General features: G+C 37.0%; 1 long non-coding RNA gene across 1 annotated transcript; it reads right to left on the reverse strand.

Moving 5' to 3' along the window:
* Positions 1–10,658: 10,658 nt before the first annotated feature.
* On the reverse strand, positions 10,659–12,600 carry LOC127555040 (uncharacterized). The gene is made up of 2 exons (XR_007952142.1): positions 12,161–12,600; positions 10,659–10,939 (listed from the first exon to the last, which is right to left on the reverse strand). It is a non-coding gene; the product is annotated as an uncharacterized LOC127555040 (long non-coding RNA).
* Positions 12,601–13,457: the final 857 nt, after the last annotated feature.

The raw sequence follows: 13,457 nt of genomic DNA on the forward strand, positions 1-13,457 counted from the left end.
CCATGTCATTTTTATTATTTCACCAGAGGTATTTTTAAATGAAAGTGGTGGTGGTATTTTTTTTTTTAACTGTGATCTTGTACTGTTTAGTACAGTAATTAGGTACAGATTAGTGTTATCAACTGGATTTGTGCTGAGACAAATGAGTGCAGGACCTAGGTGAATATCATTGCCAGTTGATTCCCTATGAGCTTGCTCAAATAACTGCAGGAATGATGACAACAGCACAAATTATATAGCCTCAGGATAACTCTACTGTATACCAATAAGAGCAAAAATAGGCAAATCATGTCTTAGTATCATTATGAAAATAAATAGTTTTGGAAAAAATTTGACCCATTCAAAACTTTCATGAAAAGACCTTTCCACAAGACTGGAGATGTCTTAGGGACCACCCCTCTGCCGAGATCTGGGAATTGTATTTTGATAACCACTTGTCTTGTATTAATTATATTCCTTAATCCCTGAATTTTTTCTAGAAGTTTCTAGTATTTTTTTCTTTGATTGAGAAGTTCTGGGTTTTAGTTATGACTTTTGTAGGTATTTTCAGCTTGGTGTTTCTTTCAGCACGTAACCAATGAATTTTCTATTTTGACTTTTTAGTCTGATTTTTCATTCTAGTGAAGGATATATCTATCACATCCTTTTCAGAAGTCTGCTCTGTGCTTGTTTTTCTCTGTCTTAATGATTTTTTTTTCCTTTGCTGAGGCAATTGGAATTAAGTGACTTGCCTAAGGTCACACAGCTAAGACATGTTAAGTGTCTGAGATCAGATTTGAATTCAGGGCCTCCTGACCTTGGGGCTGATGCTCTATCTACTGCTCTGCCTAACTACCCCTTGTTTTTCTCTTTGCAAAATGAATATGAGATACAATGAAACAAAATTTTTTTCACTCTCTGTTATATATCAGGAATTCTGTAAACCTGGAGACATCAAAGCCCTCAAACAAAAGGCTTAAACTTCAAGAAGCTTACTTTCTGATAGCCTGATTGTTTAACATGGCACTGGGATGAAGAAAGTGAGGGGTGGTTGCAGACAAAAAAATTTTGAGATTTGGGAAAAGTCAGAGAAAATCATTTTGGAATAATCAATTGTTGTATATGGAAAGTTTTCTGGAAGATTCACTGGTTTTAAAAGCTCATCCCATGCTTCCCAAATTCCCCAATTCAAGATGGCCACATCTTTTGGAAACAGTATTTTCCTCTAAAATCTTGGTAAAGAGATTTGCATTTTTACACAGATGATAGCAGAAAGCTTCGCCTGTGGTACTAAGAGGTCTTGGTCTTTTTAGTCTAGTTCTTTGGTGTGATGAGACATGTATATCTTCAAAATTAAGTGAAGCACTTTGTGCTTAAGAGGTTAAGGAGGTGCTCTGTATCTTCCAATCTGTTTGGTATTTATCTTCATTATTTCAGACTGAATCTACAAATAAGTCAATTTGTTCCTAAAAAATGAACATGTCAGACCTCAACATGAGACATACGTTGGTTTTTCAATAGGAATTACTTTGTTGAACATAATGTGCCCTTTAAATATTGAGCAGGTAGGTTAAAAAAAAGGGAAAGTGCGAAATCTCCAAGGTAAGGCTATCTTGTCTTTAGGGAATCAAGAAGAAATGGTCTTCTGTTCCCCTTCCTCATTGGGAAGAAATCAACAGTTTCCTAGAATTCAGATTTATAATCTAGGCTCTTGTAGCCTTTTTTTTTTCCTTCTCTATGAAGGGGAAAGGGACATTTTAGATTTGCTTCCATAAAACTCTACTACCTTCCTGTCATGCAAAAAAAAAAAAAAAAACACTATTAAACTTAGGGGGATTAACATTGAAAATAGAAGGAATTCCTATGATTGTGACAAAGAGAAAGGCAATTATTTGTGGGGACACAGCCTGAGACAAAAAACTTATCTTTGGAAGGATTCTAGGCTCATTATTGGTAACTAAGAACTTATCCCTATATTTCTTATATACCCTAGTTCTCCATAACCATATCTTCTGGCAAGACAATATTCCTCAGGCATATGTGTGAAGAACTGTACATCTTCAGATAGATGAGTGTAGGAAGCTTTTCACTATTTCTAGTTATGTTGATAAGGCCTGGCCTTGTGTTTAACTAGTCTAGTCCTCTGGTGGAGATGAGAGATGCTTATCTCCCAAGCCAAGCAAGAGGAGCCTTTCTGATCAGTAGGTTGGGTTGGAGTTATGGAGGGACTAACCTCGCTGTCATCTCTCTTATTTCTCTCAGGCTGCAACCACAGATAACAAACCATCGTTCTTCATAAAAACAGGCAGCTTAGACACTAGCAAAAGAGAAGACTGGCTATGTGGCATTGTTGCTATTCTGAACTCTGGGGTGCACTCTCCTTATTGGTGGAACAGTTTTCCAAAAGGACTTAAGTAGATGCTGGCCAGTTGTGCCCTTTATGGGTAGAAGAGGCAGGCCACTAAAAATAAGAGTGAAATTTTGGGGCAAAAGGAGGAATCGGTCCTGGAGGAACCAGTGAGAGGATTGTTCTAGTTGATTCTTCTGAATGAAATTCTGAATGAAGACAACAACCTCTCTCTATTCTGTAAGGAGTGCTTTTGTGAATTCTATGGGTCTTAGCTGCATCTGAGGTTACAGATATGTAGATTTTTTATTGAAGGTTTTTATTTTTCAAAATATATGCAAGGATAATTTTCTGTAAGGAGTGCTTTTGTGAATTCTATGGGTCTTAGCTGCATCTGAGGTTACAGATATGTAGATTTTTTATTGAAGGTTTTTATTTTTCAAAATATATGCAAGGATAATTTTGCAACATAGATTCTTGTAAAATCTTATATTCCAATTTCCCCCTTCCTTCCTCCCTCCCCTAAATAGCAAGTAATCCAATTTATGTTAAACATGGTAACAGTATATGTAAATTGAATATAGACATACATATTTTTACAATTATCTTGCTGCACAAGAAAAATCTGATCAAAAAGGAAGAAAAATGAGAAAGAAAATAAAATTCAAGCAAACAACAACAAAAGAAGTGAAAATGCTATGTTATGATCCACACTCAGTTCCCACATTCCTCTCTCTAGGTGTAAATGGCACTCATCATCACAAGATCATTGGAATTGGCCTGAATCATCTCATTGTTGAGAAGAGCCAAGTCCATCAGAATTGATCATCATATAATCTTGTTGTTGCTGTGTAATGATCTCCTGGTTGTGCTCATTTCATTTAGCATCAGTTCCTATAAGTCTTTTCAGGCCTCTCTGAAACCATTCTGCTGATTGTTTCTTATAAAACAATAATATTCCATAACATTTATATATCATAACTTAGTCATTCTCTTAGTGATGGGCATCCATTCAGTTTCCAGTTTCTTGCCACTACAAAATGACTACTACAAATGTTTTTGCACATGTGGGTCCCTTTCCCTCCTTTAAGATCTCTTTGGGATATAAAACTAGTAGGAATACTGGTGGATCAAAGGGTATGCACAGTCCTTTGAGCATAGTTCCAAATTGTTCTCCAGAATGGTTGGATCAATTGGATCAGAATTACAATTCCACCAACAATGCATTAGTTTCCCCAAATCTCCTCCAATATTCATCATTATCTTTTCCTGTCCAGATATATAGATTTAACAGAATAGATAAGATTTTCTTTTTTTAAAAAGATGGAACAAGGCCAGCTAATTCAGCTAGTGAAGGATAACACATACATTTTATAGGAAATGCTGAGATAATGTTTTTCTTTATTATAACTTTTTATTTACAAGATATATGCATGGGTAATTTTTCAGCATTGACAATTGTAAAACCTTTTGTTCCAATTTTTCCCCTCCTTCCCCCCACCCTCTCTGCCAGATGGCAGGTTGACTAATACATGTTAAATATGTTAAAGTATATGTTAAATACAATATATGTATACATGTCCATATAATTATTTTGCTGTACAAAAAGAATCGGACTTTGAAATAGTGTACAATTAACCTGTGTAGAAAATCAAAAATGCAAGCAGACAAAAATAGAGGGATAGAGAATTCAATGTAATAGTTCACACTCATTGCCCAGAATTCTTTCACTGGGTGTAGCTGGTTCAATTCATTACTGCTCTATTGGAACTGATTTGGTTCATCTCATTGTTAAAGAGGGCCACGTCCATGAGATAATGTTTTTTGAGAGTGTCAAGAATAGATTTTTCTTTAACTGTGATTGTGGAAAGTCTATCTTTTGATATCTATTTTCAAAAGAGAAAGGAAATTTGTTGGAATCCTTACAAACTGCTAACTAATTAGAGTTGATCTAATCTTACAAGAAGATTTTGGCCAGAACCTGAAACAAGGTACTAAGTAGAACTAATTAGTACAATGCTTGTGTTTACACCTTTGTGTTCACACCTCCCTTAAAGCTCTTTGGGCCAGAGAGCACTATGGGAGAAAACCCATAATCCCATTCTCTCAGAAGATTCACATATAAGGCCAATGAAGAGAGAGAGCTATTCCAGAATATATTTTCCACTTGGCTGGTTGGTCGCAGAAGAGAGTTCAGCTGGACTGGAGAGGAGCGACTCTGGTGCAGACAGAGAGCACTTTGACAGATTTCAGCGGAATTATGCCAGAAGCCCTCTCTCCGAGGCAAGGCAGAATATTTTCCATTTGGCTGGTTGGTCGCAGAAGAAGAGTTTTCAGAGGACAAAGCTACAAGTGGAGAGTTCAGTGGACAACCAGATTCATCTTCATCTCACACCACTGTAGTTGGTGGCTGAGCTCCTGCACTTCCCCCACTGAGACCAAGCTGGTCTGAAAGACTCACCAGAAAGCTAGCCGAGCCCCAAGTGAAGGAGACAAGAGAGACATTCCATCTCTGTGTTGGTTGGAGGCTGAAGAAAGCAGAGGCAGAGGCTGAAGGACAAAACCTTTGGATTTGGCGACATTTGGAGGGAGCTCTTGGAACCAAGCAGAGAGATAGACCTCTAAGCTAACTGGGCTATATTGGAGATAATAAAAGATCTGAACTTTTATCACCTGGCTGTGTTTTAAGAAGAAAAAGCTCACCACAGAAATTGAACTTTTGGATATATGGTCTTCACTCAGAGATCTTAGGTTTCTTATTTAGAATACAGAATATGGTTACAGAATAAAATCACTTACAGAGTAAAAAACCAAATATGAATACAGGATAAAATCAAATACATGAATGAATTCTCTCACTTCAGGAGTTTGGGAATCAGGAGTTTGGAAATAATGCTATATACCTTTTAACCTGTTGGGCTTTTTACTTTTTTCAGGGTATATCCATGGATAAATGGGCATTTTTGTTCCTATGACAAAAAAGACAGATCAGAACAGATTAGGAGCAACTGGATTAGTATCATGTCTGCCTTGTATTTCCCTAATTGTTCTAGATGTTTAATCAGAGGACCGACTTGATAAGTGCTGCACTCTTTCTTGTAGAAGAAGTGAGGCAAAAAGAAATGGGGAAATACCCTTGGCAAGCATACCTTTGTCCTGGAGAAACTTGGGAGTGAATCTACCCTGGTTAGTTCCTCCTCAGTGGGAGAAAGTAGTAATCTCCTTAAAATAGCCTATATGGCTTTGAACTCTTGAAATCTGATTTCCTTCCTAATATATTAAGATATAGGATTCATTTCCCAAAACATTTATTAATTATCATATGCAAGGAAATATGTTTAGTTTTGAATGTAAGAACTCTTCATTTTTTCCTTTTTCCTGCCAAAGAAGTCCCTGAACACCCAAGTCTCAAGTTGTTTATCATCTGCTAGGATCAATGGATCACATGAAAATGATAAAGATGTAAGATCCTGGAACAAACAAAAGATAATCGTTTTGGTAAACAAAACATTTTGTCTGTGGAAGATTTCTAAGTTCACCATTACTAAGATCTCATTCCTGTGTTTCATAGTAACCCCAATCACAGGGAGCCATGTTTTTTGGAAAGAATATTTTCCTCTTGCATGAAAGGTGAATGAAGAAATTCTAGCTGCTTTTAGGTAAGGCGACAGGGTTGTACCTTGACATTGTTGTAGTCTAGCCTTCTTCAGTATGGAAGGCATTCTTCTCCCACAAGCTGAGTGAGGGGTGGGTGACATTTTGATGAAGAATTGGAAGTGGTATTATGAAGCTTTCCACATGTAGCATCTCCTATGGTTTTCTTTCCCAAATTGAATTGGGTCCTAAGAGGATGGCTACTATTTTCATTCCCTTCTACAACCTTGGACCTTGGAAGGTATACCTTCTCCAGAAGTCCAACAGTAGACATAATTAACTCTTAGCAACAGCATTTTAAAATATGGCCAACTAGGAAGAGTCACTAGAAACCATCTGTTCATCTAGGACATATACTTCCACAAAAAATACACACCTTCTATCAGAAGAGTAGGCAAAAACTTAAGTATGCAACAGGAATGGAACATACATGTAAGAAACCCATGTAGCCAAAAAAAAAAAAAAAAATCCCAGTCCTAGTACCCTAGCACCCAGAAGTCCTTCTTCCCCTCTGGGATTTTTCTCTGTTACTTCATTCTGGATTGCCATGGTCATCTTCCTCCTGAATCTATGAATTCACAAGTGACTATATTTTCTGGAGCTAACAGTCACACTTCATGGAACTGATTCCACACTTGGCAGTCTCTCTTTTCATTCCATAGTATCTCATTTTCTTCACTGTCTTTAAGTTGACTAACCACTTGCTTTTTTTCTAACAAGAATTTCTACTACTAGATGCCATGGGAGGAAAAGAAATGCTGTTGTCCCCAAAATGGATGTTCCCTGAGTACTCAGGGGCTTAGTTCTTCTTCCACTGCTGGCTCCCTGCCTGAATTGGATGGCATTGCTTACTGTTCAGGGAGCCCATATTTTCTTCAATAAACTTTTATTAAGTGACTTATATGAAAGGTTATGTGTCAAGTGTAAGAATATGAGAATTAAAAAAAATCACAAATGAAATAGTTCTGGCTTTCAGGCAAGTAGGGGAAACATAGCTTGGAAGTAAATGTGTATGAATGAATGAAAAAACATTCTGTGCCAAACTCTATGTCCTTAAACTTATATTCTAAGGAACGAGAAAGAGATTGTACAGAATGAAGTGGTAACCAGGGATGGTATTTTGGTTTGTAAAAACTATAGGACTTGATATGTGAATCCATAAGAGGGTAGATGGATGCTTTGTTTCCTGGAATGATGATATTGCTTCAGTTATGGTTTCAGAACTGGCAAGAAGATGGGATGTGGGGGGGATAGTATTGAAGCATGGAAGCTAGTGAAAATATAGTGGCAAAGTGAATAGGAAGTTCTCAAAGGAAAACACTATTAACTGCTCCCTTAAAAAAAGTACCAAATGATTAATAATAAAAAGCAAAGTAAAACAACTCCAAAATTCTATTTCACAACCATATGATATTGATGAAAAAAGCTGGAGATATTCCTGGAAAATGGGAGTATCAATGCAACTTTGGTGGTGCTGTTTGGTGAGCACATTAAGAAGACCAGATCAAGAAGAAAATTCTCAGCATAGTCAACATGTGGAATTTCTTGAACATACATAAAATTCTATCAGAAATTATGCCTCAGACTTTACACCCTAGTTACTGATGATTAACACTTGTATTTTGGAGTCTTGAAAATTGGAGTTAATATAAATACTTGCAAATGTCTACTGACTAGCTGTGATTTCAACTCAGAAGAGATTTAATAAATAAATAATATTATGATGCCTGAGTTAAGATCAACAAAGAGATAGAAATTGGTGAAGTAGTTATATATATAAAAATATATTTATATATATATAAATAAAATAGGGTAGTAATATCAGTATTTGTTTGTATGATGTAATACCTTGAATGTAATTTCATGTATTACATGTGTTTATTGCTCTATGTTCTGAATCACATTTGTTTTATTATTTTGCTGCTTATATTTATTTGTTAGGGCCATTTTATTGTTATGCATTGTTTGATAGTTGTTTATTTGCTAATGCTACTCCTGTTGCTGAATTTCTTTTAGCCTATTGATAGTTTAGGGAGAGCGAGGTGGTGTGGTATATAGAGTGCTGGGCCCAGAGCCATATTGAGCTAGACCTGAATTCAAATCTAGCCTCTGATACATATTAGTTGTGTGATCTTGGACAAGTCACGTAACCCTGTTTGCTTCAGTTTTTTCTAAAAATGACCTAGAAAAAGAAATGGCAAACCATTCCAAGAAAGCCTCAAATGGGATCACAAAGAACTGGACATGACTGAAACAACCCAACAATCACATTGTTAATATTTTATTACTGCCTTTCTATTATGTTCACCTTTCAGGACTCCAAAGAGCAAGTCCTAATCATCAATAAGTATGGTGTGAACTCTGAGTCATGGATATGTAGGTACGAATATGATATGAACATGTAAAATGTTCTGCATATAATTTAAATAAGCAGCTCAAACAGCTTGATAGGAGTTACTTTACATTGAACTGTGTCTGTTATATATATAATGCCATTGAGGACTCGATATAGGTTGCCCTACATGCTGATTACCTGGGATGTGGGAGTATTTACTGTATATTTCAGAGCTTGAGAGATATCGGTGTAGATTTCCAGTTCAGTGACATTAAAGCAGCTAAAAGCAGAGACTAGCTTTCAAGGGAGAAGATATGAGGATCAGCCATATTCCCTCCAAACCTGTCCAGAGATGGGATAGAATCAGAATCATTGAGCCTTTTGAATCATTGCTCCTTTGCCTTCTTTGACCTTGGAGAACATCTCACATGAACCACAAGTACTGATTCACACGCTGGAACCTTTTCTATTTTCCAGTGGGGAACCAAGAGTGATAGGATAAAAAGAGGGAAAGGGAACATACATATGTTAAATGTTTACCATGCGCCGGACACTGCACTAAATAACTTACAAATAATATTTTCTTTTGCATTTTAATTGTTAGAATACTTTATTCACATACTGGTTTCTGAATTTGTGAGTGCTGAGGAAGAACTGGGAATAGGGAACCATCTTGCAGAATGAGTGGGAGCCGAACATAGCAATATGATAAATTCTTTGTTTTCATGTTTTGTCACATTTTCATCCCTTTAATTAGACTTGGGGTAATAGAGGTTAAAAGCTGATTTTAAGCAGAAATCTTAAGCAGTGTTGTCATAAATGGGGGAAGTAGGCCAAATGGTTATAGTGTTGAGAGCCCTCTAGTAGCCAATGGTGATATTGCAGGCTGGTTTAAAAAATGTGGACAAGCTTTTTTCATATACAGTGTCTGACTTCTTCTGTCTCTTAAGAAGAGTGCTATTTGGGGGTTAAGTCGGACGTTGGACTCTGAGCTAATTCAAACCCCTTGGCTGAATTTTTACCTGTCAGTTGGTTGTTGTCTTTTGTTCTCGAAGAGGACCAAAATGGCATCACTATGTTAAAGTTGAGCTACAGCATGTCTGACTGGCTGACTATGATCTCAGAATGCTCTGCCACAGATCAGACACAAATTGTCCCTATGAACATTTGGGGAGGATTCTCTAACTTGGTGCATCTGGTTTCTTCTGACCTAATTCAATTCTGCTTTGCTCATGGAGCATAGCATCTTCTCCAGTGAGGGCGAGCCTGTGCCAGTGTGTCTCCCATGAGAGCATATCTTCCAAGATTGGAGCACAGCAAAAAGAATGGGGAGGGAGGATAGAATGACACTAAAATAATTTGTAGTATGCAACTGGGGAGAAGTAGTGGCTTGAAATTAATTTCAGTGAAATATTGAGATAAAGTATTGAGAGAGATAGATGAAGCTGTAGTGCTATACGTTGGAATGAGAATAAGGTTTGGAATAGCCCAGATGGCAGAAGCTAGTAGGAGAACAATAAATGGCTTAATAGTAAAGAGCAATTGGGATACAGTTGAGATTAGATATCATAAATTTATAGTTTATCCATCCAACAGTTGAAATTTGGACAGCATATATTTGTAGAAGACCTTGTCAGCATGTGTGATTTTCTTCAGGTTGTGTGATAATTCCAGTTGTCTGACTCCTTCTGTAGCATTTGGTCAGGACTAGAAAAGGCAAATGATGGCAATTATCCTGGATTGAGTTTTAGAAAGGGTCATTTATGACAGTTTAAAAGTTAAATTGGTAACTAACTAAAGTGAATCCAAAGATGATGACTTGGGAGAATGGGAAGGATGTTAAGAAATGACATGTGACAACCTGGCAGAAGGGATGAGATAGATAAAATAAAAAAACAGACACAAACTATATGGTATAAGCAAACACCATCCCCTTCCCCACCTCTATTGATTCTGAGGGCATCACCATATGTGGTAATCAATGTTCATTCATTTATTCATTTGAGAATTCTTGAATGCCAATAATGAGGTATAGACCACTGTGTTACTAACTGAAGGAAATAGAAAGATAATTATAACATGGTGCTTGCTCTTATGGAATTAATAATTTAGCCACCCCGAGATACCTAGAAATGGTTAAGAAGGCAGGAAAGAAGGGGTATGATATAATTTAGGAAAAAAATTCCATCCAATAGACATTTCATGAATTAAAGAACTCCAAACATTTGAGGACATTAAGTTTTCTTGGTGATCTAGAAAGATTCATTAAAGAAAAGAATTTAACTAAAATATATATTTTCCATCCCATTTTTCTCTACTGGGAAAAAAAAAAACAAACCAGGGTCAGGCAGAACAAATTCTTTATTGGCGTTGTCCAAAAATACGTCTCAATCTGCATCCTGAGTCCATCATTGTTCCATCAGGAGGTGAGAAGCATGTTTTATCGTTGTTAGAAAGGCTTATTTCTTGAGAATTATAGGAAGTTGAGGTTAGAGAGACTCGTGCAGTAGTGGAAAGAACGCTGGATCAATTGGATTCTGATTCTACTTCTCTACCCCGCTTCATTTGGTGGATTGGTGACCTTGGACAAATAATTTCGCCTCTCCGATCCTCAGTTTTTTCCTCTATAAATGAAAATAATAACATTTGCACTACTTCCTTCATAGAGTTATGAGGCAAGTATTTTATAAATTCTAAAATGCTGAGTTATTACCATATTCTTCAATTTAATGACATATTCAATTAATTATTAACTATAATACCCATCAATTTAATGTCTTATATTCAATTAATAATTTTAATAATTATAAACTATAATGTTAATTATATAAATTATTTTTATTTAGTTATTATATTTATTTTATAATTTAATATTTCTTACATTGAATAATTTTGAAATTTCTTTTAAGTTTCTAGAGGCAACTGGTACAATAATGGATAGAGTGATCAGCTTAGTATCAGGAAGACCTAGGTTTAGATTTGGCCTTAGACACAAAATGTGTAATACCAGAAAATCACTTAAACCTCTGCCTCAGTTTCCTTAACTGTAAAATGCTGGTAATAATAGCAACCTACCTTCTTGTCAGGATTAAAAGATATATTTGTAAATTTCTTAGCTGGAGCTCTATCATATAATAGTAGCTATATAAATGCTTATTTCCTTTCCCCTCTACCTTTAAAATTAAATTTTATTATATTTAGTTCTGGTCCCATTTATATTTTCTGATATCCTCCTTCTTCTCATAGCCATCCTTTATAATAAAAAATTAAAAGCCAGTCAATAAGCATTTATTAAGTACTACTAAAGGCATTGGAGTAAGTGCCAGAGATACAAAGTTAAAAGACATTTGGCCTCAGGGAACTTACTGGCCAGCAGGGAAGACAATATGTAAACAGCCATGTACCTATGGGATAGATGTTGTGTTAATGGCTGGTGATCATGGAAGAGATTAAGCAGAGGGGAGGAAAAAAAGGTGAAAAAAACAGTCAAAGAAACTGCCAGTACATGGAAAATTCTGATATTTTTGGCACTGCTCTCGACTTCTGCAAAGGAGAAAGGAAAGTACCTTTTCATGCCTCTTCCTAGAGCCAATCTTAAGCTTTATAGTTTCACAGCCTTGTCATCTTTATAATTTACAAAATTCTGTTCTTCTCAATGCGTCTTGTGAAGGAGGTAGATCTTGTATCGACCTTCCCTCTTTTAAAGTTGAGAAAATTGTGGTTCATATAGGTTTAGGAATTTGCCAGAGGCCCCATTGTTATATAACAAATATAAATGTGTCAAAGTTGGGATTAAAATACATCTCTTGGGATTGATAAGACCAACATTTTCCCACTATACTTACCTGCTGACTCTAATGGCAGGACTTCACACACTATAGCCGATGGGTGAGGCATAAGTTTGGAGTACAGGGAGCCCATGATTATATGGGGCCCATGAGAGATATCTGCTCTGCTTTGTTGCCAGACAGGAAAAGCTCCCTCATTCTTAGGCTTGTGAAGAAGAAAGGTGACTTCATGTCTCTCCCCAGGAAGGGGGCTCCTTCCCACATCCAGTATCATAATGGGAAAGTCATCAAGAGCTAAGGGAAGGGGAGTAGAATCAAGGACCACTGGTAGGAGGAGGAAAGGTTGGCGTTGCTTAGCAACTGCCACTCTAGTTGCCGACACTTGGAAAGAAAGTCTGGTCAGGTGAGCAGTTGGCCTAGAGAGGATGTGGGACTAGGAGGGGGCGAAACTAGACATAATAGGGGATGGGAACCATCTCTGGTCTGAGAAATGAGCAAGGGTGGCCCTTCATTTCCACCTTGTGTATATGTGTTTCCCTCAGGAAGTATTCCTCTTTTCCACCCTCCCTTGTTCTTCCCAAATCTCTTTATACAGAATATGTCCACAGATTTAATGCTACCAGGACTCTGGCATCCAATCTGAGGGAAAGACAACAGCCTATCAGGCTGCTGCCATCAAGATGAGGATTAGGGCAGGAGGTGCAAGAAAGGCCCAAGCCTTTCCTGAATCACACCATATTACCTGAAAGGGATTAATTACACTCTGATGTAGATCAGTTCTCAAACTGCAACAGGACCTGGTTTTCGCTATTAATAAGGCTTAGAGTGGGGTGGCAAAACGCTGAGACTCTGGGCACTGCTCTAGAAGAGGCCTGTTTTGAACCATGAACCATAGGTTATTATTGTCTGGAAATCAGTGGAGAGGAGGATGGGTAGGGCTGGAAATCACCCCTCTCCTTACTAACTCACCTGTGCCCTGTTCTTGCCAATACAATTTATGCTAATAGTGAGAGAAAGGGCTCCTCCTCAGCTCAGCATCTCTTCCTGAGCTGCAGGAGAAACGCTGAGAGTAGTAAATAGCCACTTTTTCCTCTTCTTCTTTTTCTCCTCTCTTCATCTTTTCTTTCTCTTTTCTCTCTTATTCTATCCCTTCACTTTTGTTCTTTTCTCTCCTCTTTCTTGAATGACAATTCATTAACAAGACTTTGAAACTTGCAAAGAGTTCTATACATATCACCTTATTGGAGTCTCACAACAAGCTTGGAAAATAGGTATTATTATTTCCATTTTATAGATGAAGAAACTGAGGCTCAGAGTGATTGAGTGACTTGCTCCTAATTTGGAAGCTTAGTAA

Source organism: Antechinus flavipes, chromosome 3 (genome assembly GCF_016432865.1).
Source record: "Antechinus flavipes isolate AdamAnt ecotype Samford, QLD, Australia chromosome 3, AdamAnt_v2, whole genome shotgun sequence".
Classification (NCBI taxonomy): Eukaryota; Metazoa; Chordata; class Mammalia; order Dasyuromorphia; family Dasyuridae; genus Antechinus; species Antechinus flavipes.